Source organism: Lynx rufus, unplaced genomic scaffold (genome assembly GCF_022079265.1).
Source record: "Lynx rufus isolate CCGP_SWC_20201006 ecotype Redwood Valley unplaced genomic scaffold, mLynRuf1.p SCAF_7, whole genome shotgun sequence".
Taxonomy (NCBI): domain Eukaryota; kingdom Metazoa; phylum Chordata; class Mammalia; order Carnivora; family Felidae; genus Lynx; species Lynx rufus.
In genome coordinates, this window is record NW_025814889.1 from 60,361,908 (window position 1) to 60,389,532 (window position 27,625).

Consider the following 27,625-nt stretch of genomic DNA (forward strand, 5'->3'; position numbering starts at 1 on the left):
AGGAAGTAGAACAAGTCACATTGCTGCCCTTACAGATAAAAGTTTTTCAGTATTCTATGTGCGCAATTCAGATTTTCTGATTTCTGGTTCAAAACCCCAAACATGGGTAGATACCTGGTTTTCCTTATTCAGAAATGTAAAGATTGGATTTCTTGCCTTCTCTTTGGGAACTCCCAGATGATGACAAGGTGGAAATTTGAAATTCTTGTACTCTACTGGGAAAAGAAATGATCAGCTTGAATTATTTGCAGTATTTGGCTCTGCAGTTTCCTGGGAAAATCAATATGTGTTTTAGACAACTGACAAACATTTGCTTTTTGTCTTGCACAAGAAAATATTTCACATGCTGATTGTTTTATTCCTCTTAAGTCAGATGGTTATGAAGAAAGAGAGGGGTGTGAACAAGATGTCACTCCCAATCCCTTTCCTGAAGGAGGTTGACTTCGTCCATTTGGCAGGGCAGGTGGGTATCATCATCCTCCTTTTTTTCTTAAACACATCTTTTAGCTTTATATAGATAAATTATGTATAATACATATATATAAATGCATATATAAAAGATACACATATGTATGTACATATGCACATACACACATGAATAAATAATTGAATTTTATTTTCATTTACATTTCATGCACATTGCTCTTTAACCTGCTGGGTTTATTTAACAACATGATTAACCCCAAGAACGTTTTCCTATGTCCTATGAATTAGTTAGATTTGCATTCCACTGTAAAACCCAACATATCAAGTGTCAAACAGGTACAAGTGATATTTGTTGTGCAAAATAAGAAACCTAGAGGTAGGCAGTCTAAAGCAGGTGTGATTTCTTCACGAGATGGACTCCGGCACCCTTAGCGTGCCATTTTAGACCTTGTGTTTGTTACTGCATTCTCACAAGATGACTGCTCCACCCTTCACGGTGCATCTGTATCCCAAGGAAAAGGAAGAGAAAATGCAGAGAGCAAAAGGTCCATATCAGCTGAGACTGCTTCTGATTAAAGAGCTTCTCTAGAGTCCAACCTAACAACTCCACTTACATTTCACTGGCCATATGGCCATCCAATGCCACCAGGAAACTGGTATCACCTGTTGTGTTCTTTAGGAAGCAGATGCTGGGTGGAGTTAGGAACGTAAAAGGTTTAATAGGGAGTAACACTTGTGAAAGAAGCAGGACACCAAACTGGTCAGGAGGGCCATCATTCCCTAATGCAGACCTGACAAATCTCTGCCAGCCCAATGTGCAGCCCCAGGACAAAGACTGCCATTAGGGAAGTCCTGTGTTGGGTAGAAATGGTTAGGCCTTTATATTACCATCTTATTTAGTCATTGGCTAGGAGCTGCCTCCAGGAGAGCATGATCTCAGCTTGAAATTTGCCAGGAGCTAAAAAAAATGAGTCAGCTAATTTTGAGACTCTCATACTCCTTGAAGTGGGTAGCAACTCCTTTCTTAAAGCAAGGGGATCTGGGCGGCACATCTCTACATTTGCCACGCTGGAAAATGAAAGTTTTAATCTGGGCACACTGCCTTCCCAAAGATACTTGCAGTTCTGTTACTAGGGAAGAATAGAGGATATCATGTAGGTCATTGTTGTTTCTGATATGCTTCAAGTTTTCTACTCAGGAGACGTGAACAGTCTTGTCAGATAAAAGCAGATTATTGAACAAACTTCCATGAGTAGTTGTGTGCCATGGTGGAAGGGTGTCCAGAAACAGAAATGTCATCTTCATTGGAGAGCATCTGTAGCTCATCTTCCCATGGCATCAAACTGCCTCTCATGTTGGGTAATTCCAAAAGAAATGGGGCTAGCTTAGAGGTGAAATGGTGAGCACAGGTAATGATACAAATAAATGTGCATAAGTGTTGCTGTTTGTCTCCTCTCCTAATTTTGTACTTTTGTAAAGTCACTGGCATATTTTTTGTTTTGTTTTGTTTTTCCTTTAGGCTTTTAAAGATTTGGCTCATTGATATTTTTAATTGGTAAACTGGGGAGAGACCAATTATTCAATCCTCTCTTTTGAGGCCGAATAATGCAGAGGCTCTTTGGATGATGCAAAGTCTCATTCAAAAAAGGAATGCTCCAGGGAAAACTGAAACAAGTGGGGTAAGCAACTTAGGAGTTATAGATTTTTTCCTTTAGGATGTTTTATCTCTCTCTGCTTTGCTGAAGTTGCTTCCTCTAATCTGAATATTTCTAATGCTATCGAGAAAAATTCCTTGTCCCTTGCAGCAGGAAATATGTTTCACATTCTCCAGATACAATGAAGAGTACTTATGAAGCTCAGAAAGGATATCCTGAGTCTCTCCCTGTTCAGATATCTGGGCCTGTGCTTGGGCATGGATCTAGCTGTTTGATTAATTCTAAAAGACAGCCATGTGCATACAAGTAAAGCCTCAAAATGTGGAAATGTGACATAATAGAGAATACATCTGGTTCGTAGCTTATCTTGGAAAACTGGCGAATAATTTATTCTCCTAATTAGTTTCCTTGAAGTCTAACCAAAGTTCGCTGTTTACCAGTAATTAGGATCTCCATTTCAGCTCCTTCTTTCACAGAGAAAAACAGCATGATCAGTTTTAAATTGATAGTGAGTAATTAAAAGTTTTTCAATAATGTTTTTAATTAAAAATATATATTTACTATAGAAAATAGAGAAAAGTACCAGAATGATTAAAATTGCTCCTAATTACACCAGCTAGAAGAAATCAACATTATCTTTCTTTCAATCTTTCATAATATTTATACATTATATTTTATACAGACAAAATGTGTATATGTATAAAAATGCATGTGAATTGGGACCACGCTCTGCACCCTGTTATGCTTAGCAACATACCATGAACATTTTTTCGTGTCATTAAGTTTCTTCTACAGCACACTTTTCAAAGGCTGCAAGGTGCTCCACTGAACACATGTAACATAATTTATTCAGCTAATCTGTTATTATTGAGTGTTTCATTTCTTTCTGATTTTACATTATTATAAATAATTTTGTGCTGAATAACCTTGTCACTCTCTCACACCCCTGGTTATTTCCTAAGGATAAATATATGGAAGAGGATGAACATTGAATATAGATACCCCTTGTTTCTGCCTGCTCAGAATTCCTTCTTCTTCTTTTTTTTTTAAGTTGACAGAACTGACCTCCTATTCCACTACTTATCCATTTCCTTTCAGGAATTGCTTTTGCTCTCACCTGGTAGAACTTTTTGTCACATGGTTGGGATTGATCACAGTGTCCTGTTTCCTATCACCTCAAACACAGTGACTGGTCCAGGAGTGGGCATACGACCCAAGCAGGACCAGTAGGAGGGAATTTTTCTAAGTCTGATAATGATGTTTGGATAAAAACATCTCTTTTCTTCCAAAATTATGGACACCAAGGACTGTTTAAGGTTGGAACTGACAAGGGCCATCTATGCCACAATGATACCAACATAGGAAAAAGCGGAGCTGAGAGATGGAGACAGAAGGGAGATTTCTGATGACATCATTTCAGTTTCTGATTGCCCTAGACTTTTCCAATTACTTGGCCTAATATAGTCCTCTTTTTGCTTAAAATAATTTGAACTGGCTTTCTGACTTTAGGCAACCAAGACTTGACTAATGTAGATATCCTTAAGGTTTTGATACATATTTCCAAATTATTTCCCAGAGCAATATTGCCAAATAGACTTGTGGAATATGGAATTTTGAATTGAAGTGTAGTTGATATTGCTGCAACTTGCCAGCGTAGAATTACTGATAAGAATCAATCTTATCTCTTCTTTCCATACCCTCATCCCCTCCTGATTAAACAAGCATTGCAGACAAATCATGCTCGGGTGTGAGTAAAGGCAGGAATGTGATGAATATAGATCAAACAAGGGTTATATTATGCCCTTATGTCAGGCTGAGTAAAAGCCCTTGCTGTCAGGGAGGGGGTAAAAAGCTTTATGTACTCCTTAGCCAATTATATAGTGAGTCTCTAACACCTTTACTTTCCTCCCATCTTTAGAAGTGAAAGTTAAGAGAGGTCTTAAGAGGAGGCAGTTCAAGAAAGGAGCTAAATTATTCAGGAGTAAGTTGTCAACTTCAAGTTAGTGAGCCAAGGAAGAGTATTTTAGAAAGAAACTCAGTGACTGAACTAGGTGGGACCGATGTTTGGGAGCCAATTAAAGAGGCAGGCTGGTGAGCAGCTGTGGGAAGAGGTGGATTGGGGAAATATGATTTTAAAAGGCTGCTAAAATAACACTGGCAAAGACAAATCGACTCCAACGTTTCACTGGAATGACTTGGAAAGCTGTGCCTAATTCTGGTTCTCGTATCAATTGCTTATATAGTTAAGGAAATGCAAATTGGTTCCAGTCTCACTGGAGTAGGCACTGCCCTCAAAAGGAAATGAAAACAATACTCTATTAACAGCAGTCCACTTAATTTGCATACTTTTGAGATATACATGTTCACTAGTGGTCAGCTGAAATTCCTGAATCAATTAATGTGTGGCCTAGTGCTGTTTCTTGAGAAACAGCAAGTGGTTTGTTTTACTCACCCTTTCATATACCTCCGAAAACGGTTTCTGGTTCATAGAATTACAAATGAACAAAACTGGAGAAAGAAGAGAACTTCAGAAAAACAGGAACTAATTGTTGAATGCTTTTAGAACATTTCCTGCTGGTCAGTAGAAGTGAATTAGCAAGCAAATGTTTTTAACCCTACTTTTCATTGATTAAAAAAATAAGTTTATCCATATCCTGACCAAATCAATGTTGAACACACATTTATAGAATATTTGCTTGTAGGGGCCACTTGACTTTACCCAGGTCTTCTGGGAGGTTGAGAGTGAAGGATAGGATATAGCAGCAAAGGTATCTTTATTTTATTTTATTTTATTTTATTTTATTTTATTTTATTTTATTTTGTAAGTTCCTAGATTGCTCCATTGAAAAGACATCTTTCTATACTTCTGGAGAGCAGTTGGGTAGCCAGTGTTGCAAAAGGACAAACTCAAGGACAAGCCAGTTACACATTTTAAATTTTGGAAGCATTGTACCAGCTCTGAGAATGAGAAGGCATCTCCAGCCATCCATGGCTGTTTGGGTAAAGGAAGCACTGCTGTGGTGGTGGGGGCAGGGGAGGGAGCCAAAAATCAGGCAAAAGATCTGAAAAATTGGTGAAGTAATTACCTTATTCACCCTCTATCTCATCCTTTCACCATCCTTCCAAGTGCTTTGACCTAAACGCGAACTTGAGCTGAGTTCCAGCTCTGCTCACTTCAGTATGGGGAATCAGAGGGGAAATTGTATCTGCCCAGAAATTCTTTCCCTCAATTCTGCTGTTCCAGTGGAAGTAACTAAAATAAAACACAGGTAAAACAAAACTTAAAAAGAACAAAAGTTGTCTATGTAGAAAACCTGAAAGAATAGATGAAAGATACCTGTGGAACTCATAAGCTACTAGAGCAAGGTTGCAGGATACATGGTTAATATACCAAAGTCACTAGTGGTCAGCTGAAATTCCTGAGTCAATTAATGTGTGGCCTAGGGCTGTACTGAATACTTAGGTATAAACCTAATAAAATATATACAAGACCTATATGAAGAAAACCTCAAAACTCTGATGAAATCAATCAAAGAAGAACTAAATAAATGGAAAAACATTCCATATTCATGGATAGGAAGGCCCAATCTTATCAAGATTCAGTTCATCCCAACTTGATCTATAGATTTAATTCAATTTCGATCAAAACCCAACAAGTTACACAGACAAAGAAGCATTCACAAATTCACACATATTTGCATTCACAAATAACCAGTCATTTAAACCTGGCCACATCTAAACCTGAGTGGGAGTGGGGCTGCAAGGGAGAGATCTACTACTTCTTTATTTCCATTACTTAGATTCCACTTTGGAGGGCTTTACTAGGTCCTAAAGAGAGTTGATTTGCAGCGTCTCTCAGTGGGCCTGCCACGGTTACAGGGGTCTGTGAGATATAGGTAACTGTACATTTTTGCTGTCCTTAAAACGTTTTAAACCATTTAAGAACTATTAAAAATTTTATAGCATTTGAAATTGTTTTTGCATGTTTGTAGGTAATAATTATACTATACAAAGAAAATAAAATGTTTCCAGCAAGCCTCAGGTAGTCTCTCCCCAGTCCTCTCCAGGTGACAAATGGTGTCTGATGAATTGAATTTCCATCCTGGAAGTCAATACCCCTGAGCTTAATCTCAGTTGCACTTAGTTATTTCATCTCTCAGCTTCCTTGTGTATAAAGAGAATTAGGGGTCTAGGTGATATGTCTCTTCCAGCTTTAAGATTTTATGATTTCTATACTTTGGATGCCAATACAAATGGTGACTGTTGAAGCCAACAGTTTCCTCCTGTATCATGCCTCTCTCAAAGTGAAACCTAAAAGCCAGAAAGGGTTTACTGGAAATGCCAGTTTTGGATTTCATCAACTCCCAAAGCAGACTGCCTACGGATCAGAAATTTTATATTGAGGGGCGCCTGGGTGGTCAGTGGGTTGAGCATCAGACTTCAGCTCAGATCATGATCTCAGGGCTTGTGAGTTCGCATGGGGCTCTGAATTCTTTGTTTCCCTCTCTCTCTGCCCGTCCCATGCTCAAACTCTATCTCTCTCCCCTCCAACAATAAATAAACATTTAAGAAAAAGAGTGTTTGAAAAAAAAAAAGGAATTCTCATCTTGAAAAGGGGCAGGTTCTAACTTGCACAGATGTTCTTTCCACTCAAACGCAGGCACTGTTTTTTGTGGAAATAATAGAAGAGTTTAGCCAGCCAGAGGCCCCAGTTGGAGGGGATTGAAAGGTTTCCCAAGGCAACCACTCCCAAAGGCGGGTAGGGTTTCTGTGAGCTGTTTCCTGCCTGAACAAACAGCCCCTCCCAAGCCCTCAAGGCTGACCTGGTTCAGGGACCACCCTTTGGGATCAAGTCCACTGTAGGGGCCAGTGAGCCTTGGACAAAAATAAATGTGAAGAAAGAGGTCCCTGGGGGGTTGACTCCATGACAGCCCCATGGCTTTTTATTCTGGCAGTAAATAACCTGAGCCTGTGCCAGACCTGGAACTCTCTCCTCTGTCCTGGTTTAAATATGTCAATGTGACACTGACAGGATTGGCCATGGGGAAATAGAAGCCAAGACTCTGTTGGTTGAAGTCCTGTTCTTGGCCAAATTGGGAGGCTGTTTGTCTTGGGGTTCTAGTTAGTTCCCTTTTGAACTATCTTCTCATATCCCTTTTTGAAGCCGTGGGCTGCCCTGGCAAACAGGCCCCTCTCCCTATCTCAGGCTGCCCACCATGCTGCCCGTGTGCTCCGACAAGGATCAAGGTTGGAAAGGATTTGATTAATTCAAACAACTTGGGAGCAGATGAGAATTTAGGACATCATCCCTCGCAAAAGAACTTTTACTTCATAGGGGCTCTAAAAGATTGTGAAGCCTTCAACAAAATCTCCAATAATGGAATTTCACACCTGTAGGACAGAGGAACTTGAATGGAGCACCTTTCTAATGCCCTCTAATCATACCATGCTTTATAAGTCAAAGAAATAGTAATTTATTTTTTTTTTTTTTTTTTTTTTTTAAATTTTTTTTTTTTTTTTTCAACGTTTATTTATTTTTGGGACAGAGAGAGACAGAGCATGAACGGGGGAGGGGCAGAGAGAGAGGGAGACACAGAATGGGAAACAGGCTCCAGGCTCTGAGCCATCAGCCCAGAGCCCGACGCGGGGCTCGAACTCACGGACTGAGTGATCGTGACCCGGCTGAAGTCGGACGCTTAACCGACTGCGCCACCCAGGCGCCCCAAAGAAATAGTAATTTAATCTCAACCATGTACTAACACTGTTCCATCTACATTACAAACATCAACTCACTGATGCCTCACAGCCATATGAGGTAGGTACTTTTTTTTAAAAAAATTTTTTTTTCAACGTTTTATTTTTATTTTTGGGACAGAGAGAGACAGAGCATGAACGGGGGAGGGGCAGAGAGAGAGGGAGACACAGCATCGGAAACAGGCTCCAGGCTCTGAGCCATCAGCCCAGAGCCCGACGCGGGGCTCGAACCCACGGACCGCAAGATCGTGACCTGGCTGAAGTCGGACGCTTAACCGACTGCGCCACCCAGGCGCCCAAGGTAGGTACTTTTTAGTATCCCCACTTTATAGGTAAAGAAACTGAAAAGCAGAGAGGTTAAATAACTTCCCAAGGTCACACAGTTAACAAATGCTAAGGACAGGATTCAAATTCAGGCAGTCTACTCCTAGAAGCCATGCTCATAACCATGGTGCTATTCTGCTTGCTCTGTTTAATGCTTACTCCAATCCCATCCTAAAAGTTGAAAGTCTTTAAAAATTACTTGTATTATTGTGTGGAGTTAAATATTTTTCAATGGGAGCTCCATAATATGCTACAATTACATTAGTTATTATACCACCTATTTTCCCTAGCATTGCAAATTACCTTCCATTTTTCTCTTCTATGCTTTGCCTTGATACTTAATAGTTTTCATCATTTTAATCACACCTTCTAGCCCATGAAATCTTTTTTTCTGTATTCCTTCATTGTGCTGCACACTTCATTATCTTGCTCAAAATCCTCCAATGACTTTTTAAAAAAAATGTTTAATGTTTATTTATTTTTGAGAGATACAGACAGAGCATGGTGGGGGGGAGGGGCAGAGAGAGAGAAAGCCACAGAATCTGAAACAGGTTCCAGGCTCAGAGCTGTCAGCACAGAGCCTGACATGGGGCTTGAACTCACAGACCACAAGATCATGACCTGAGCCGAAGTCCGGTGCTTAACTGACTGAGCCACCCAGGTGCCCCAAAACCCTCCAATGACTTTATAGTCACAGCTCACACTGCAGGATGGCTCTCATGATGTGGGCCTGCTAATGTCTCTAACATCACCTCCCACTACTCCCAGTATCCTAACCTCAGTGGTGTCCTTCCCACTCTTCAAACACGCAAAGCTAATTTCTATCTCTAGGCCCTTGCACTTGCTGTGTCTTCTTCCTGAAATACTCTTCCCCCAGAGTTGCATATGGCCAGTTCCTCATTTCATTCAAGCCTCACCTCAATTGTCACTCCTCAGAGAGGATTTCCTTGTCCGCCTCCCTGAGCTAACACGCCTGTCCTTCCCCTGCTTTGTTTGCCTTCTTAGCATTTGCCACTTCCTACAATTAGATGACATACATATTTGTTTGCTACTTTTCTGTCTCCCTCATTAGAATGGAAGTATTCTGGTGACTTCCTTGTTCACTGCTGAATCCCCATCCCCTAGGAGAAGGTCTAGCATGAAGTAGGGGCACAATAAATATTTGCTGGATAAATGAAAGAGTTTCTCTCTTAACCCTGCTTAATAGATGCCATGCTCGTACTTCTCTTCATTGCTGTCCTCAATTAAACTCTTGAAGTTCTATTTCCATTTTGCTGGAGACCATACTCAAGTGACTTGCTAAGAAAGGACGCATTAGGAGTAAAATTTCCAAGTTCTTACATATTTGTAAATGTCTATATTCTGCCTTCAACCTAGTCAATAGGCTCGACATAGAATTCTAGGCTGAAACTGATTTTCTTTCAGAATTTTGACAACACTACCACTGATGAGAAGTCTGAGGCATGCCTGCCTTTTACTCCTTAGATGATAATGATGTGCACGCGTGCGTGTGCGTGTGTGAATGTGTAAACTTTCTCAAGAAGCTGTTAGGATTTTATCTTTAATACATTTCCAGTGATATATCTGGGTTTTTTCTTTCGGTTTTCTTTCCCCTCCCCACTCATCCTGTTCTGCAATCAATGGGCTTGTGCAATATGAAGACAGCTTGTTTCTTCATTTAGCTTTTCTATTCTGTTGTTGTTCTTTTTTGTCTGAAATGCTTTCTAGCCAGTTTGGACTTTCTGGAATGATCCCTCATTTCTTAACGTTCCCTCTTCTCTTTTACCTTAGGGTCTTTTTATTCTATGTTTGGCCAAATGTCCTTGTGCCATCTTCCAAACTTTTGAATGTTTTGTTTCGGCACTTGTATTTTCAAATTCCAAGAATGAGGTTTGTTATCTGACTTCTCTTTTCCCATGGCATTGTATTCATGTTTTAGGAATACGATGTCACCTCATTTTCTCTGAGGATTTTATTTCTGTTTTTTAAAAGTCCTATCCTGTTCCCTGCATTAACTGTTTTGTCCAGGGCCACTTTTTCTGTTTATTTATCTTGATCTTTCTCTTTAATGTTGTAGGCTTTCATCAAATACCTGGCTATCTATTTATATTTAAGAATGAAATGATAGAAGTTTAACTGTGTATCTGGGTGGGATTTGCTGACTGGCTGACTTCACTTCAGGGGCCAGCCATTACTCTGGTGGGCCTCCAGACTCCTGAATGCAATGGGAAACACTGGAATCCAGTACCCACACTAGCTGCCCTTGTTCTTCTTTTAGGAAAGAACTCTCCGTTCTGTGGCTGATGATAAGATTGCCAGATTTAGCAAAAACAAAAACTAGGGCTCCCAGTTAAATTTGAATTTCAGGCAAATGATGAATTGTGTTCTAGGATAAGTATCTCCCATGCAATCCTTGGGACACAATTATACCAAAAAAATAATTCATTGTGTGTCTGAAATTCAAATTTAACTGGACATCCTGTACATTACCTGGAAACCCTACCACAGGGGAGATGAGGATGAGAGGCTAATGTCTGGCTACCTGACACTCTGCCTAACACTTGGGAGAGGAGAGTAAGGGGAGAGTGATGGTTCAAGTTACAGGCCTTCAAGATAACTGTGGATTTCCATCTTCCTAGGATCATAGCATGAGAACGATGAAGAGTTCTGGCCAGCTGGTCTACTCTCTCTCAGGCCATAGCCCCTCTGCATGTGTCCCAGCCTTCAAACTTAGCTTTATTTTCTGCTGCTGCACTTTTTCACTTGAATATATACTGTAATGACATCAGAAGCTACCATTTTAAATAGCCATTGCTGCCTAACACACCATCCCAAAAATTAGTGGCTTAAAATGCCAACCATTTTTACTTTCACTCATGATTCCATGGGTTGACTTGGATGGCTCACCTGGGTAGTTGTACGTGTCCCGCTTGGAGTCTCTCATGCAGTTGTATTCAGATAGCAGTTGGGGCTGGACGGCTGGTGCCTTGATTTTCTCACCCCATGGCCTCTCTTCAGTGGGGTATCCTAGACTTTTTCCCTGATGACTTCAAGCTCCAAGATGGAGGAAGTGGAGGCTGCCAGGCCTTCTCTTCTGAGTTCAGAAGTCCCAGAAAATTACTTCCTTTGTATTTTATTGGTGAAAGCAGTCTCGGCCTAGCCAGATTTGGGGAGAAAGATCATAAGCTCTAGCTCTTTTTTTTTTTTTAAGTTTATTTATTTATTTTGAGAGAGAGAGAGAGAGAGAGAGAGAGAACATGGGTAGAGGAAAGGCAGAGAGAGAGGGAGAGAGAGAGAATCCCGAGCTGGCTCTGTGTGTCAGTGCAGAGCCTGATGTGGGGTTCGAACTCATGAACTGCAAGATCATGACCTGAGGCACAACCAAAAGTCAGAGACTTAACAAACCGAGCCACCCAGGTGCCCAAGCCCTATCTCTTCATGCAAGAAATAGCTTGAATGTACAGGGAATGGTGGAATTGTTTGGAACCATCTTCAAGCGTAGTTACCATAGCAACATTCCAAAACCAAACTCATCCCCTACTTTTTTTTTGTTTGGTATGTAGCTACAATTGTCATTCACTAATTTATCCAGGCCCCAAAACATAATTCTTCACTTCTTTCCTTGCTCTTGCCCATAGCCAATCTACTAAAGAGATTGTTTCTTCAAAATTTCTCCTTCTGTTTCATGATAGGATCACAAACAAAATACCTCTCTCATTTGTCTTTGCTTTTCTCTTTTCAAGTTGACCCCCAAAGTTCTTATCTTTTTGACTTGGGCCTCTGCCCTGGCCTTTTAACTGAGCTCTGTGTCTCCTTTTCCCTCATTCAATAGTCTATCCATTCCCTTCCACCAGGTTAGTCTCCCTAAAGGATTTCTTTGGTTTTGTCATCTTCCAATTCAAACTTTTATTACCTTACTTTCTCCTAGAACATCAGGTTAAAAATTCTTACTCCTAGGTATGTACTCAAAGAATGCAAAAATACTAATTTGACAGGATACATGTACCCAGAATTTTATAGCAACATTATTTACAATAGCCAAATTATGGAAAGAGCCCGAATGTCCATTGACTGGTAAATGGATAAAGATGTGGTACACACACACACACACACACACACACACACACACACACTAGGATATTATCCAGCCATAAAAAAGAATGAAATCTTGCCATTTGCAACAACATGGATGGAGCTAGAGAGTATTATGCTAAGCAAAATAAGTCAGTGAGAGAAAGACAAATAACATATGATTTCATTCATATGTGGAATTTAAGAAACAAAACACGTGACTATAGGGGAAAAAAGAGAGGCAAACCAAGAAACAGACTCTTAACTATAGAGAATAAACTCATGGTTACCAGAGGGGTAGTAGATGGGGGGATGGGTTAAATAGGTGATGAGGATTAAGGGGTACACTTGTTGTGATGAGCACAGAGTGAGTATGGAAGTGTTGAATCACTAAATTGTAGACTTGAAACTAGTATTACACTATATGTTAACTAACTGGAAGTTAAAAACTTAAAAAAAAAAGATATCAGAATTCCTAGAACATGCCAAAAAAAACCAAAAATTCTGACTCCAGTGTTCAAACCCACGCTACTTGTCTAGCTTTACATTCTAGATTTACTTTCCTGGAACTTCTAGTCTAGTCAGTGTTCAGTGAACACATTGTTCCTGCTTCTACATCTTTGCCCACGTTGTTCTCCCCGTTCCTGAATGTCCAATCCTTTAATTTCTCAGATCCCTTTTTGTTAACATTTATTTATTTGTTTTGAGATTAGAGACAGAGAGAGCACGACGCGTGGGGGAGGGACAGAGAGAGAGGGAGAGAGAGAATCCCAAGCAGGCTCCCCGCTGTCAGCACAGAGCCAGCTGTGGGGCTCGATCACATGAATCCTGAGATCATGACCTGAGCCAAAACCAAGAGTCAGAGACGCTTCACCAACTGAGCCACCCAGGTGCCCCTAATTTCTCAGATCCTTAAAGATTCACCCAAAATATTTTTTTATTCACTTGTTTATTCAATCTTTCCAAATCCATTTCTTTTTGGTCTTCTCTTTGCCAGGCATGATGGCAGCTGTTGGAGAAGCAGTGGTGAATGATATACAGTTCCTTCTCTCAAGGAGATTTTTGCCTAGTGGCAGAAACAGAGAAGAAAATAGGAATTTCAGTGCCTCCATACTATGAGAGGGAATCCATAAGAGGATTTAATCCAGTCTTAAGTCATCGGGAAGATGAATCTAAGCTAGGACCTCACTTTTTCTAGCACAGGTCATACTGATGTCGCCGTCTTCTGTGAGATTACTTTCCTTATCATTCATTTGACTTTTACTTATGTGGAGCTTTGTACTGTTGTACTGAACACAAGGCATTTTTAAACTTTCAACCATAGCTCCCTGACATAATTTTAATGCTCTTAGTGACAGAGGCATAATCTTACATTTCTTTGTCCTTCTGCTCCACCTCCTGATTTAGAAGAATGTCTTGTATATTTTCTTCTTCTTTTTTTAAATGTTTATTTATTTTTGAGAGAGAGAAAGAGAGACAGAGCGTGAGTGGGGGAGGGGCAGAGAGAGAGGGAGACACAGAATTCAAAGCAGGCTCCACGCTCTGAGCTGTCAGTGCAGAGCCCGACGTGGGGCTTGAACTCTTGAACTGTGAGATCATGACCTGAGCCAAAGTCGTCGGACGCTTAACCAACTGAGCCACCCAGGCACCCCTTGTATATTTTCTAGTTAGCACCTGTGTGCCTACCAGAGCTTATTTTCAGTAGACTATTCAGTATATTATTCAGTACACTTGCCTGAATCCTTTTAATTCTCTCACTTTTTCCTTCAAAAAGTATTTATACCTACCATATATCAATAATCACTCTAGGTGCATGGGACATTGCAAGTGCTATGATAAAATGTGTACAGGATACAAACAGAGTATCATCGTTTCAGTTTCATCTTAAAGGAATTGTTATATAAATTAAGTAAAGGTAGTTTAATCACTCTACACAATAGCCATACACTTGGCTATATACAAAAGCTGTTTCTTTCATTTTAGTTACCTCTTACCTTCATCTTTCTTCATATATAAAATATGAATAATTTGAAAACCTGTTCAGTAGTACTAGTGGTATGACTGTTGACGATGGGGATGGTTGCTGAGCATTATGGGGCTGTGGTTCTGTTGTTGCTGGGGTCAAGATCCAGTGTTCCTGGGGGAAGCCATTCATTAACAGTTTTACCAACGTCTGTTATTCCTCACAACATCTCTGAGAGTTCTGTTGATGTGTTTTTTGACATTTTACATTTTTCCTAGTGACCCTTCCTATTAGGAACCTCCCAGCCCATTCGACCTTTAACAACTTCTCTTTCTCAGCACTGTGAATTCTAAGATTGGGCTTGCAAGAGGCTAGGAACAACATACAATTCTGTTTACATAGTCACTTCTTCAAACAAAAATGACACGTCAAAATGTTTGATGGAGAAGGCAAAAACCCACATAAGTGGACCCAAGGCTCACTTTTATTGTGGGACAAAGTGAGCACTTAAGTTCACAAGTCCCCAAGGCCAGTCTATAACTTATTAACCAGTCGGGTCTCTGACTTTTATAGTCAATGTTCATTCATTTACCTTGAAAGAGAAACAGAAGGTATAGTTAGAGTGACCTATTGTTCTGCTTTGCCTGATATCGAGAGAGCTCCTGAGACACAGGGTTTTCAGTGCTAAAACCGAGAAAGTCCTGGGCAAGCTGGGATGGGTTGATCACCCCATAGATTTACACTAGAGGCATAAAAATAAGTAAATAAAGGGGATTAGGCCTATCTTGTAAGCATTGTTTTCTATTAATTTTATATTCCACATAATAAATATATACATTATGTATATGTGTTTATATATATCTATATATATAGGTATATATAGATATATAGATATAGATATAGATATATAACATAACGATTTCTGTTTAATTTTTCTTTAGCTGACTCATCTTTATTTTTTTATTATTTTTTTCATACATTTTTTTAATGCTCATTTATTTTTGAGAGAGAGAGAGAGAGAGAGAGAGAGAGAGAGAGAACTCACGCCAGGGAGGAGCAGAGAAAGGGAGACACAGAATCCCAAGCAAGCTCCAGGGTCTAAGCTGTCAGATGCGGGGCTTGAACGCACAAACTGTGAGATCATGACCTGAGCCGAAGTCGGACACTTAACCAACTGAGCCACCCAGGTGCACCAAGTTGAATTATCTTACAATGAGAATAATGGGGCCCCTGGGTGACTCAATTGGTTAAGCATCCAACTTTGGCTCAGGTCATGATCTCACGGTTTGTGACTTTGAGTCCCACGTCTGGCTCTGTGCTGACAGCTCAGAGCCTGGAACCTGCCTCGGATTCTGAGTCTCTCCCTCTCTCTGTCCCTCCCCACTCTCTCCCTCAAAAATAAATAAACATTAAAAAAAATAAAAGAATAACATATAGTGTGTTCACAGGAGTGTTCATTGCTTAATTAAATACCTGTAAGTTACTTTGAGATCCTTTAAGGAAAGCATTAAGTAACTGTAAAGGTTTATAAAAACGTTATTCTTTTTTTATTCAGTGCGACTCAGCAGGATTCAAAGCACCTTACTGATTGAACAAAGAGGATTACTTTACTTTTTTTTAAGGTACTGTAATTCCCATGGAAGTTCACTAACAATATTTATGTAAAATGGAACTAGTTCACAACAAATTGTTTTTATGTATGTATGTATGTATGTATGTATTTATACAGATTGTTTAAAAAATATATCAAATAAGGAAGGTAAATGATACAGGGCCTTTGGACCTAAAAAACAAAATACATAGGCAGGAAGGAGGTAGTTGCACAAGTCAGAAATAAATGAAGGCACCTGGCTTTTGTTAAGAACAATAAGAAAGGGCCCTTTTAGAAAATAGGATCTATTCTCCTTGTACATGCATTCTAGGTAAGCACATTTCTATGAAATGTAATTAGTCCTAGTTACTAAAAACATCATGTTCTCCATTGACAGATACTGTGGTTTCTCTATGGTACTGTTCAAATGGAACATTTTACCCTCTTATGCTTAAATATTGCTGTGTGTATTTCTTCGTGACCACAGAAAAATTCAGAATAAAAAAATTTACATTAACATCTAATTTATTTTTGCCTAGCACCCCAGTAATGTCTTTAATAGCAAATTATAATAACATTCTGATCAAGGAACACATTGGGGATTAAGTATTGCATTTAGCTGTGTTATTTCTCTAATCTTTTAAAGTCTGGAAACATTTCTGAGTCTGACCGTTTTTACATTTCCAGGTGCCCCGTACATTTTGAAGAGTATAGGCCAGTTGTTGCATAATATCTCTCGCTTTTTGTTTGATGTTCTTCATGATTAGATTGAGGGTAAGAGGGTGATACAGAAGGGATGTGACCTCAGTGTATCATATCAGGAGGCAAAGTGGGATGTTTTGAAGGCAGTATTTTATTGGTGCGTGCAATATAAGAGCGCAGGCCCAAGGACGAAGTCTTCAGTGGGCGGGTTTCGGACGCTGCGGAACGTCACTCAGGTCCGTGGTTGCTGGGAGCACTGGCTTCAGAGAGCCTCCACAGAACCCCCCTCCAGCTATGCCCGCAGCCAAATCAACTGCCTCTCCATCCAACAGCTGGTTGAGGTTGGGGTACAAAGCCCCGACCCCTTGCCTCAATTGTGACTCTGAAGGGTCATCCCAACTCCAGAGCTCCCTGTGGGGTAGGCTGACGCCTCTACTGCACCTGCCTCTGAGTTCAAGTTCTCCTTCTGCCTAATCCTGTGGTGCTCTCTCTCCACCTGAGTGGTTCCAGAGATCACTCCCCAATAAATCTCCTGCACACGAATCCAAGAGTTACAGGGTCTTTTTCCCAGGAAACCTAACCTACAACCAGGCCATTATGTATGTGAGTGATAATAATAACATAATATATAATTTGATTTTCAAGTATTACAATTGGTCTATTTTAAACATTAGAATGTTTAAGGTTCTATGTGTATCACTCCTCCTAAAAGAATTTTATTCCAGCATGATTCTACCATAGGAACTATTGTAATCAGAGACCAACAACGCAAAGATGTTAACAAGAGACTTTGTATGGATTGCTTAGGACAGATCTTACTCCTTAGCTATGCATTTCTAGAAATTTAACTTTTTCAGAGATAATCAAACTCAGAGAAATTAATATAAACTAAGAGTAAATGGAACTCAGAAAAGAACCTGTGGCAATTTATAATGAAAAATATAATTGTCTAGCAAACCAAAACATTTCTGTTGGCTAAGTAGCATACCCTTAATCCATAAGAAAATGTCAATTGAAGTGAAATCAGACATTTTCTTGATGAGTAAAATGATTTGTCTGATTTCAATTTATCTGATTTATCAAATCTGGTCATCTTTGCACCCTTCAGCCCTGGTGGGACATACCTACAAGTAGACCAGATATTCATTTCCGCTTACCATGGTATTCTGGCCCCAGACCATCTAAAATATACAACTTAGTGCTTATAAATATAAAACTCAACCTTCTAATGGTCCACTACTATCCACTCTGATTCTCCATACTATCGTCAGGGTATTTTTAAAGTGCGAATTGACCTGTCACTCTTCTGCCTGAAACCCTTCAACAGTTTCCTATTGCTATTAAATGAAGATAATCTCCTTAACCTTGTCCACAAAATGCTGTGTGGCCTAATCAGAAAAAAAAAAAAAATCAATTTTTTCAAGGCCTATTTGGGTTACTTCCTCCAGGAAGCCAAATCAGCATAAAATGTATGCGGTAAGCCTCTGAAAACAACAACCTGATTCACAGGGTGGTTGGAAAATGGAATGGAATGAGAAGCAGATCCAGTAACTTCTCCTCAACAATCCCTATCTTTAGATTTATAGAACTACTCAGCAACAAGACAACCATCAACAGAGCAACAACCGACACTAGTAATGATCTTGTCTGCCCCAGACCCTACTTGAATTTTCTATGTTCAAATAACCCACAGGATTTGTGACTTACTTCCCTACAGTGAGGCTGAGTCTTGACCTCAGCCATAGCCCCAGGGCCGAAAGGGAGAAGAGGAACTTGGATGGCGTGCCTGTGAAGTAGCTGTCATTTTATATACCTTTTCTAATTTAGCTTTCACAACTGTACCAGATGGAGGAGAGGGTCTTTCTTACCCAGATATTCATTCCCCGAATCCCCGGTGGTATGAGACTATTTGAAGAAGCAAAAGTCACTAAAACATTAAAATAATTACTAGCCAATTGACCTATTACAAAATGAGTCTCCACACAAACTTCCCTTCTGTTTAACAGTAGGGTCTATCTCAAATATTATGCTAAGGTCTTAGTCTTTCTTGGGCATGATTAAAAATATGGATAAGGCCTAGCATGACCAAGCACGTGGGGAAGTGGGAATTTGCCTGTGCTGCTTGCTGGTTATAGTGGAAATTAGTACAATCTCTGGGTAGCCATTTGGCAATAAGTGTGCAAGTGTAAAATGTGCATTCTATTTCACCAAGTTCTAGGAATTTGCCCTAACGTTGACATTCTCTGGTGGGAAGAAAGAGCTGAGAAGGAAGCCCAGTTGTTTTAACTGCTTTAACATAGTGGAAACTGTTGAAAGCAATGGTTTAAAATAGAAAAATGTGAACGTCAAAGGAGGTCAGAAAACATATTTTTTTCCAGAGTGACCCTCTCTATATGATTATGATGTAATGTCCAATGTAGACTGAGGGATGTCAATCCATAATATCATACAAGTGTGTCAGAAAAACTACACTAACCAAATCCCTAATGTGATTCAGCCTTTGCTCAGTCTAAGTACTGTGTAGCTGCAATTGTAACCTAATTAAAAATTTTTCTGCTGTGGTAAAGTACACACAACCAATTTTTTTTTATATTTACTATAAAATACTGGCTCTCCTTCCAATGTCTTAAATTTTTTTGGAAACAATTATCCCCTGATAATGAGGACCTCCAAAATCTAAATTATTCCTGTTATGGATGAGTTAATTGAGGTTTAGAGAGTTTAAGAAATGTGCCCAAGACCACTAGGCTAAGGAATCAGCCTTTAGTCCAGATATGGACCCTAAATGTGGTCCTCCTTCCAACACACAGTGTGACTCAGGAGAGACCCTCTGCCCTGCTTGCCCATTTGGTCTGTCCTATTCTCTGCCTCCGAGCATGGACAGTTTACTTCAGAACACGGAAAATAGGTCTCAAGTTGTATCATGTCTGAATTTCCCTCCAGGTTCAGCCCACAGTAGGAACATCTACTAGCATCCAGGCCATGTGGGGGTTTGTGTTAGAGACGTCTCTATCTGGACTGTTTCTCCAGTCCTAGATATTTCAACATTAAAAAATAAAAATAAAAAATAAAGTAGATAATTGAAGGAGTAGGACTTGCACTTAGTGTCACTGAATAGGCTGTAAAAAAGGGAAAGAAATCCCCACCCTAAAAGATAGAAGGTATAAAAAAGAAAGCCCCACCAAAACCTTTTGGTTTATAGATTTTCTGAGACCTCACACCATCTCGAAAGAGCTAATGCTAAAATTCAAACAGACTTTGAAGCAGTCATAATTACTTCTAAAGAAATCAATTTTGTTTCATATATTCCATATTAAATGGCTAATACAGAGGAAAAACCAAATAAAGTATAGGAACTCTATTCCTATACTATACATACATGACTTACAGCTAAAAATATGAGTGGTATCATCAAAATTCCTTTTAAAACTGGAAAGTAATTGCTTTTTAAAGTACAATAATTTTAAGTACTGGAATCACAGGATATGAATAGATACTCTACAACAAAGGGACTATAATAATTTTCTAGAATGTATTCACAGTATTTCAGTTTTTCTTGGGCTGCCTATATTAAACATCAATGGGTTTTCATAAGTTGAATTCGACTATTATGATGAAAAACAGTCTTTGGTGGGGCTTCTTTTTCTTACTTGAAAAAATGAAGTTTTTGTACTCAACCCTAAAATTAGGAATGGGGAAGACAGCAAGATTTAAGGAAAAAAAAACCCCACAGCTTTTCAGTTTTAAAAAGAAAACGACTTTTTAAAATTGAATTATAATGTTAGTGAATTTCTAATATCAGTGAAGATCATTTTTAGGAAACTGAAGGCACCAAACAAATTTCTTTTTTTCTTTTTAACTTGAGCTTTAAAATCTTTAAACCATATCTAGTATAGTATATATCATCACAAAATATCACAGTGCCTTGCACTTTTCTTTTGTAAGGAGTGTTACTGTCAGTTTTTCTTTAAGAGGTGAAGAAAGGGCACCCTATAATAGCATTTGGAGAGTGGTTTCCACATATACAATGCAATTTCACATGTATACTGTACAATTAGTACAATCGCCAAATATTTCTGGTTTTCTCTCGTTCTTGGATTATCAAGAGATTCTATCCTGGCTCCGTCTTATTTGTATAGGGTCATGCAACTACTTCTGGCCAATGGGTTGTAAGCAGAAATCTCTGCTTGAGACCCTCCAAACTGCTTTTCCTTCTGGCATGAAGACTAGCAATATTCAAGATGACAGCTTGTCCACTGGCCTGGAACCCCGAGTGACTCTAAGGAGCAAAGCCTTACTGAGGACCTATAAAGGACATAAAGCATAAGCGGTAAATAAATCCTCACCATTTGAAGCCACTAAAATTCTGTGATGATCTGTTACTGCATTGCTTAGCCTCATCTTACTCATGCACTATATTTCCTATATCACAGATGGAAAATCCACTGTATCTTTATCTTTGTTAGGATCAGGAATTTGTAAAAATCAATAGAAAGCAGACAAGAGTCAAAGCAGGAAAGGTCCCATAGGGACTTTCTCTCTCTTCATGGATGTAAACATCACCAAAAACGTTCCTTAATTTCAGAGAATCCATTTGGCTTGTAGTGACAAGAGAAAAACAGGTTCGATTCTAAAACATGTTTTTGTTATATCACTAAATATTATTATTTAAAAAAATTTTTTAAATGTTTATTTACTTTTGAGAGTAAGAGAGACAGTGTGAGTGGGGGAGGGGCAGAGAGAGAGGGAGACACAGAATCCAAAGCAGGCTCCAGGCTCTGAGCTGTCAGCACAGAGCCCGACGCGGGGCTTGAACTCACAAACTGCGAGATTGTGGCCTGAGCCAAAGTTGGACGTTCAACTGACTGAACCACCCAGGCGCCCCTCACTAAATATTATTAATGGAAATGATAATAGTTTGCTTGAACTGAATGTGATTATGTTCTGGGCCCTACACTTGGTGTTTAATTTATCTCATTTAATTTCACTTCATCCTCACAGTGATCCTAAGAAGTAGCTATTGATATTGAGATCTTCCTAGCTTGAAACTAGTATTCTTTCCTTTATGGCCATGGGGTCTTATAATTTTCAAAGTGCCTTTACCATACATAATTCTACTTCATCTCTTCAGCAACTATTGTGTTGATATTCTTCATTTTGCAGATGCAGGAATAGGACTTCGGGTAACTTTTTTGATCTGTGCTGGGTCATACAGTGAGTAATAGAACCAGGTCCTTGGAATCCAGTCCTTTTGGTTCTTTATTACACTTTGCAGAACAATAAAAATAATGCAAAGAGATGGTTAAACACAATGTATTTTTCACTTTTCCTTAATGCTTTTCTTCAGGCATCTGATTTACATAGGTGCTTTTCACTTTGGGGGAGACATAGCCAAAATCTTGGAATGGTTTAGACCCTCTGTGATAAATAGTTTGCCATTTAGTCAAGCAGGTTAAAAATTAAAGCAGGCATCAACTAGAAGTCATTGTTTCCAGGTTTATAAAGTGCTTTGCAGAAGGCAATCTGGTGAGAGTTTTAAATGGATTGTCATGTGTTTGATTAAACGGTCCGGGCAAATACCCCTGAAGCTTACAGAACAAAGCCTTTATTTTCAAAGAAACTCAGTTGCATTTAGCCTGGCTGAACTAGAGCCCCTTTGAAAGTCAGGACAATGACAAGAGGAGCCAGTAGTCAAACACTCTTAGGGTCAAACTGGAAAGGCATTATTCCATAAACTTTCTATTTTTTCCATAGTAAAAAAATTAATAGATTTCTATCAGGACACCCTTCCAGGAGGACTGGAAGTACCTATTCTCTCTCTATCCTTAAAAAAATTTTTTTTAATTTACTGGCATAACATTATACATCATAATTTTTTTTCATAATCACATTAAGAGAAAACTTTTATTGGGGCGCCTGGGTGGCGCAGTCGGTTAAGCGTCCGACTTCAGCCAGGTCACGATCTCGCGGTCCGTGAGTTCGAGCCCCGCGTCAGGCTCTGGGCTGATGGCTCAGAGCCTGGAGCCTGTTTCCGATTCTGTGTCTCCCTCTCTCTCTGCCCCTCCCCCGTTCATGCTCTGTCTCTCTCTGTCACAAAAAAAATAAATAAACGTTGAAAAAAAAATTTAATAAAAAAAAAAAAAGAGAAAACTTTTATTTTGTGTCTTTCATTTAAATCTTGAAATATACATATTATGATTATATATACATATATTATTTTTCAAATAATTTTCATACAAAAGATATTACAGTCTTGGCAACGTGCTTTAAAAGAATTTCCAAACCTGACAAAATATTCTGAACATCTCCTCATGTCAATCATTTATCTATATATGATTTCTAACACATACATGCTATTATACTGTATGGGTCTGTAGTAATTTATTGCACCCATCCCTACTTTTAGACATCTAGGTTAATTCCAGCTTTTCACAGGTGCAAATAAATAATGCTGGATAAACAGCCTTGAAAGTGAATTTCTGCCCTTAACTCTGGTGTGTTTTAGGTGGTAGTCTTAAACCCATTTAAAGTATGGGGATTATTATCACAGTAATAGCTAACATTCACTGAGCATTTTGTAAGTAGGCCAGTGACCTAAAACAAGTTTCTCTGTCTCCAGATTTCTTGTTTTTGCTTTTGCTCAGGAGTATTTTGTCTACCACTGGGAATCTGAGAGGCTGGCTTTGTCATTCACTATCTAGTGTGACCCGAGGTAAGTCACTATAGCTCTTGAGCCTCAGTTTTATCATCTGTAAACTGGGGATAATTATACCTAACTCACAGGCTTATTGTAAGGATTAAATGAGATATTACAAGCAAAGAGCACAATGCTTAGCGCACAGAAAGAGCTCAGTAAATGTTAGTTACTCTTTAATCTTAACATGGAGCGAATCAGAAATTAATATTACTCTTTTATTCACACAGAGAGGAGTGCTCAACCAGCTTGTCTTAATAATAATCTCTCTCTCTTAAAAAAATCTTTTTAATATGTATTTATTTTTGAGAGAGGGAGAGACAGAGTGCAAGAGGGGAAGGTGCAGAGAGAGGGGAAGACACAGAATCTGAAACAGGCTTCAGGCTCTGACGTGGGCCTTAAACTCACAAACTGCTACATCATGACCTGAGCCAGAGTTGGATGCTCACCTGACTGAGCCACCCAGCTGCCCCTCCTCTCTTTTTTAATCACATTTTTTATGCTTTAAAAAATCTCCATACCTGTAGCTACATCTCCATTCTCATTCTTACTATTCGTGTCTTTTATTTTTGTTCCTGAATTAGTCTTGCCAAAGTTTTTCCTACTTCCTTGACTTTTCAAAGAATCACCTTTTGGTTTTTATAAGTCAAGTTCAGTCTTTAAAAAAAATTCCCTATTGCATTAATATTTTATATTTACATTTACGTTCTAGAACTGTATTTGTTTTTTTAATGTTTTACTTTATTAAAAAAAATTTTATGTTTATTTTTGAGAGCGAGAGACAGAGTGTGAGTGGGGGAGGAATAGAGAGAGAGGGAGACACAGAATCCAAAGCAGGCTCCAGGCTCTGAGTCGTCAGCACAGAGTCCGATGTAGGACCCGAACCCACAAACCGCCAGATGATGACCTGAACTGAAGTTGGACACTTAACTGAGCCACCCAGGAGCCCCCTATTTTATTTATTCTAAAAGAGAGTGTGAGCAGGAGAGGGGCAGAGAGAGAAAGAAAGAGCAAATCCCAAGCAGGCTCTGCAGGGCTTGATCTCATGAATCCTGAGCTCATGACCTAAACTGAAATCAAGAGTCGGATGCTTAATCGACTGAGCCACCCAGGTGCTCCAGAAATGTATTTGACTTTGTTAATCATAATAGAATTTACATCCATTTGAAAAATAGAATTATGTGTAGGATTAGTTATGTTTTGACCTATAATACTTGGTGCACATAAGGACCATGGACCCCTGGAAGGGATTCTACACTAATCTTTACATCCTTCTACTTTCTTTAGGTTTCTTTTCTTTTTCAAGTTTCCTGAGTTAAGAGCTTGGTTTTTTGTTTTTACATTTTTGTATATTCTGTTAAATGCATTTAAAGCAATAAACTATCCTCCAAATACTGCTTTGACCATATCCCACAATTACAAAGCTGCATATATAGAAAAGCAGCTCTATTCAGCCAGTGGGAAGGTTTTATTAATAGTTTCCTTCTAGAGGCACCTGACTCAATCGGTTAAGCATCTGATTCTTGATTTCGGTTCAGATCATGATCTCACGGTCATGAGATCAAACCCCACATGGGGCCCTACATGGAGCCCTGCATCAAGCTCCACAGAGCCTGCTTAGAGTCTCTCTTTCCTTCTCCTTTTGTCCGCCCCCCCTTCTCTCTCTCTCTCTCTCTCAAAAAAAAAAAAAATACAGTTCCCTTCTATTATCATTTACTGCAGTCATTTGACATTCATTGGTTACTTACTATGAGGTAGTCCTAGGAGAGTAAAAGTAATACTGAAGAGTCACTTTGGTCAAAGAGCTTACATTTTCAGCTTACATGCTGAAAACAAAAATCAGATGAATTCTGAGAGCTGTAGAGGTTTTCAACCACAATTTTTCTCACGTTCTGGCCTACGATGTTAGCCTGTCTATCGATATTTAGCCTACATTTGGAGAAGAGGGAATAAGTGAAAGAGGATAAAAATCCATGTACAACGGTAGGTTAATAAAGTTAGCAATGGCTATGGTCTGTATCTGTTAACTGGGTTTATTCCCTGAACTTTAATTCTAATGTCTGAGAATGTTGATGATTGCAGTTTTGGAAGGCCCTACAAATAATCTCTTATTTAGGCCATGAGTTCTTCATCTGGGTGAATGAAACTTAATGAAAAAGTAAATATATCCATTATATATATATACATACACCTACTTATATTTAGCATATATGTACATTCGCATATTTTTTTTCACTAAAGTCTGTAAATTAGCATTTCTCCCATTATGAAAGTAGTCAGCAAACCACAGTAACATTAGCAACCTGTGACTTCACCCCAAGAGAAATCACACATATTTTCTACCACGTTGAAGTTGTTGCCGATATCTAAAATGTTGTTTAAATAATGTGCGTCATTACTGCAAAATTACTGTAGGTCTTGATCTTGTTATTTAATGCATTAATAAAGACACAAATATGTAACTGTTATCAATGGCTGTGGAATAAGTTACCCCCTAAATTAGTGGCTTACATAACAGATATTTATAATTTCACTGCCTCTGTGAGCCAGGAATCTGGCCTGATTTAGCTTGGTCTGTGGCTCAGGGTCCTTTCCCAGGCTGCAGTCAAGGTGTCAGCTAGGGCTGCGGTCATCTCAGGTTGTTGGCAGTTCTTTGCAGGCTGTTGGACTGGGTGCCTCAATCCTTTGGTGGCTGCTGACTGGAGACCTCTCTCAGTTCCCTGCCAAGTGAGCCTCTCCATAAGGTAGGTCTCTGTGTGGCAAGCTGGTTTCCACCAGAGTGAGCAAGGGAGAGAGCAAGAGGTGATAGCAAGATGAAAGCCAGATTCTTTTTGTAACTTTATCATGAGAAGTGACATTATGTCAGTTTTGATGTATTTTCTTTTTCAGAACTGAGTCACCAGGTCCACACTCAAGAGGAGGGGTTGCACAAGACAAGAATACTGGAAATGAAGATTATTGGGAGTCATCTTAGAAGCTGCCTACCACATAACTGTATCACAAATTCACTTTTTAGTGTTTCAATAACTGCATGTTAATAAAATCAATTTCCTTTGTAGCCCTAGATGGTTTATTTTATGCATTTAAGGACAATATTCTGAAAAAGATCCATAGATTTCACCAAGCTTCCAGAAGGGCACATGGCTTTAATTTATTTCAGTTCAGGCACCTTCAACAACTTCTTGCAGGAGTTTGTTTAGAATAGCATCAGTTTAAAAACTGGAGGTTAAAGCTTTAGTCTCCATATTATCCTCTTCTGATACCCTAGACTAGTCCATATTACTCTAGTGGTATGAAAAAAATGGCATACTGGAAAGTATAAAATTGCTCTAGAACATTCCACAAACTGTTCTCCATTCTGCTCATTTGAATTAATGTATGTATGAGTGTGGTGGAGGGAAAGAGGTGTATAGGCCTCTGTCAAGCATGTTTGATCACAATGAAACTTCCTTATACTTGTACATGGCAATTGTCATTTGAGCCTCAAAAGGACCATATGATAAAGGTGGAAATGATTTCCTCAAGAATACACTAATTACCACAATAGTGCTTTTTCTGTTACCAAGCAATGTATGAGAAACGCACCGAGTGCAAAAAAGGAGAGAAGTGATGTGGTGAGGCTTCCCTAAGTCTTTTGCATCTATCACTTGCTCTTGGTGAAGTTAAAGATAATTATGTTTTCTGCAAGCACAGTACCAGCTTCATATATTGCCTTAGTAGTCTCTAAAAGCCAGGGGTATTTGATAACACCTCCAATATTCAGATCAAAGATAAATTTGTTAAAAACAATTGGGAAAGATTCTCTTATTTGGTTTGCCCAGCAACTTTTCTCCCCAAAGACAAATGCATCATCTTCACAAAGTCATCTCTTTTGAGTCATGATGCAGGGGTTTTCCTCCTGGTTCACCGATCCTACATAAAGGAGCCCAGTACTGTCAGATATTTTAGATTTTCCAAGATAACCTAAGCAAGTTTTTCGTGTATGCCTCCCAGTTTTTTGTGGCGTTTCCAAATTTAAATCCCTTTCAAGTCTTTGCAGTGGAGTCACAGTGAGATGGAAAAGGGTCAAGGAACCCGGGTTACTTCTAGATCCCACAGCTAGTGGCTAAGCAACTTGGTCAGCCAATCCATCTTTGTTAATTATCACCTTTTCGTAATCTGCAAATTGCGTGGATTCGTGGGAATTATCTCTAAACCCCTTTCCATTTCCAACATTCTTTGCATTACACTGGGAAATAGTGAGAAAAACTCTGTCATTTAGGACACGTGACTAATGTGGCAACACATTGGGCACTCTCATAAGAGGCCTGAACCAGTTTTGAGTAGATTAGAGGGAAGTGAGGTGAGGGTGATTAGTAAGGTTAGTAGTGACAGTCCAGCCAACTCCTCCAGGACCATCAGGAATTCACCAGGCGTAAGTGGGTGGGGCAGAGGAGCGGGCGTTG

At 39.2% G+C, this 27,625-nt stretch overlaps 1 long non-coding RNA gene across 1 annotated transcript; it reads left to right on the forward strand.

Moving 5' to 3' along the window:
- The first annotated feature begins 7,809 nt into the window (after positions 1-7,809).
- LOC124502668 (uncharacterized) lies at positions 7,810-26,206 on the forward strand. The gene is made up of 5 exons (XR_006959971.1): positions 7,810-7,896; positions 15,749-15,815; positions 20,626-20,816; positions 23,106-23,198; positions 26,070-26,206. It is a non-coding gene; the product is annotated as an uncharacterized LOC124502668 (long non-coding RNA).
- The last annotated feature ends 1,419 nt before the right edge of the window (positions 26,207-27,625 follow it).